The sequence below is a fragment of the Sinocyclocheilus grahami genome, unplaced genomic scaffold (genome assembly GCF_001515645.1).
Source record: "Sinocyclocheilus grahami isolate Dianchi unplaced genomic scaffold, SAMN03320097.WGS_v1.1 scaffold1442.1, whole genome shotgun sequence".
Classification (NCBI taxonomy): domain Eukaryota; kingdom Metazoa; phylum Chordata; class Actinopteri; order Cypriniformes; family Cyprinidae; genus Sinocyclocheilus; species Sinocyclocheilus grahami.
The window spans coordinates 48,659-51,061 of NW_015506621.1; the positions used below are offsets into that span (position 1 = coordinate 48,659).

Here is a 2,403-nt window from a genome sequence, read left to right on the forward strand (position 1 = left end):
AAATAAATCTGCGTAAATTGGTTCGCTTTTGCCTGTTGGTTGGTTGTAGAAGGTTTTAGACATGTTTCAGCTCCCAGCTAAACCAGGCCGGGGTATCAGCTAAGACCAGTTTAAATAAATAAATATTACATCGACCTTATGGATGTCAGGATGTCGTGTTTTGCCCCTGTTTCTGTTCCTGTTTTTTCCTTATTTGGTCATGTTCCTGTCCTCGTTTAGTTTGATTATGACTCCTGACACCTGTGTTTAGTAATTATCCCTTGTATTTAAGTTCCTGTTTGTTCAGTCTTCCTTTGTCGGTTCTACTCGTTGGATGTTGTGTCACATACCCACATATCCCCTTCCACATACACATACACACACACACACACACACACACAAACACAAACACACAAAAACAAGTAGATAGAATAGAAAAAAAATAGAAAGCTATTGTTAGTTTGTTTGTTTGTTTTTTATAAAAAAGATAAATAGATAAAGAGGCTAGAAAGAAATTTGTCAAGTGCTTTGTAATTACTGCCTTTAGAAGTTCATAGTAGGAGTCATTCAAAATAATTCAGGCAGAAAATTAGAGAACGCACATGGGACTTTCTTCTTTATTGAAGCACGCAAAGACTATTTTCAAACAGCAGAAGCGTTAGTTACGTAAAATTAAAAAGTTATGTAAAATCTTCCCCTCTAATCTCATTTGCGCTTCCACATGTTTGACCATGCTGAAGATCCACAGCACCAGATATCATGTCATTGCTGCCAAAATATAATTTATATATAAATATGAATCACAATCGCATGAAGAAAGCCTTGCGGTCAATCTGTATATGTTATTATTATTAAATGGATTAACAACGAACAATTGTATTTTTATTATTATTAACTAATGTTAACAGAGATTTATGCCACAGAATGGCTTCAGAAGACTGCAGCAAAGCAGGATGAATATATTGGTTTTATGCAAATTAAAAAACAATAAATAAAATAAATAAATCTGCGTAAATTGGTTCGCTTTTGCCTGTTGGTTGGTTGTAGAAGGTTTTAGACATTTTTCAGCTCACAGCTAAACCAGGCCGGGGTATCAGCTAAGACCAGTTTAAATAAATAAATATTACATCGACCTTATGGATGTCAGGATGTCGTGTTTTGCCCCTGTTTCTGTTCCTGTTTTTTCCTTATTTGGTCATGTTCCTGTCCTCGTTTAGTTTGATTATGACTCCTGACACCTGTGTTTAGTAATTATCCCTTGTATTTAAGTTCCTGTTTGTTCAGTCTTCCTTTGTCGGTTCTACTCGTTGGATGTTGTGTCACATACCCACATATCCCCTTCCACATACACATACACACACACACACACACACACACACACACACATACACACACACACACACAAACACACACACACACAAACAAACAAACACAAACACACAAAAACAAGTAGATAGAATAGAAAAAAAATAGAACGCTATTGTTAGTTTGTTTGTTTTTTTTTTATAAAAAAGATAAATAGATAAATTAGAATTCAAATAGAATAGAAAGAGCTAGATTTAGAGGGTGAAATAAAGATGGAACAGATGTGTTTTTAGTCGTTTCTTGAAGATGGCTAAGGATTCAGCTGCTGGGATTGAGTTGGGCAGGTCATTCCACCAGGAGGGAACAGTTAATGTAAAAGTCCGTGAAAGTAATTATCCCTGACTTCAGTGAGTGGGTGGGGATAATGGGGTCGGAAGAGGGAGATTTCTCGCTGTTAACACTCAGGCATGGTTGTAAATGCATGCCTGATGCCCAGGTGTCAGTAGAGGATTGTCTGATAGTCGTGAGTGCGGCGGTCAGTGGCGCTAACATCAGGTTATCGAACGTACCTCCGTTTGTTAAAAACGAAAAATTAGAGCAAATACTCCAGAGGTATGGGAAAATAGTGAGTCCTATTAAAATGTTTCCACTCGGATGTAAAAATCCTGATATTAAACATGCAATGTCTTTTCGGCATCAGGCTTTTATGATTTTGAATGCTCAGAGTGATCCGTTAAATCTGTCGGTGAAACTAAGCATTGATGGCAAAGATTACACTACTTTTTATTAATTCAGACTCGATGAGATGCTTTATGTTTTCATTTTGGACACGTTAGACAAACTTGCCCGAATCGAGACAGGCCGGAAGGCCTTCCTGCGGCTCCGGCTGCAGATGCGGAGAACAGCAAGAGTCGCCCCAGCCAGGTGAGGCATTTTCGGCGCTGGGTGACTTGCACGAGAGACTGGCACTGGTTGCCTCTAAAGACGGCCTGGTGGAGGCTGCTGAGGAGGCGGCCGGGCCGAGTCATATTCCCGCTGTACCGCAGGCAGAGACGAGCCTGGAACAGGTGTGCTTGCAGTCCGTGCCCGAGACCGATTCGCTTTGTTTTGGAAAACAAA

General features: G+C 39.5%; 1 long non-coding RNA gene across 1 annotated transcript in view; it reads left to right on the forward strand.

Moving 5' to 3' along the window:
* Positions 1-304: 304 nt before the first annotated feature.
* The window catches only part of LOC107570333 (uncharacterized), an 18,482-nt gene continuing 16,383 nt past the window's right edge, over positions 305-2,403 (forward strand). The window contains exon 1 of the long non-coding RNA XR_001607023.1: positions 305-320. This is a non-coding gene — a long non-coding RNA (uncharacterized lncRNA). The remainder of the gene's footprint in view (positions 321-2,403) is intronic.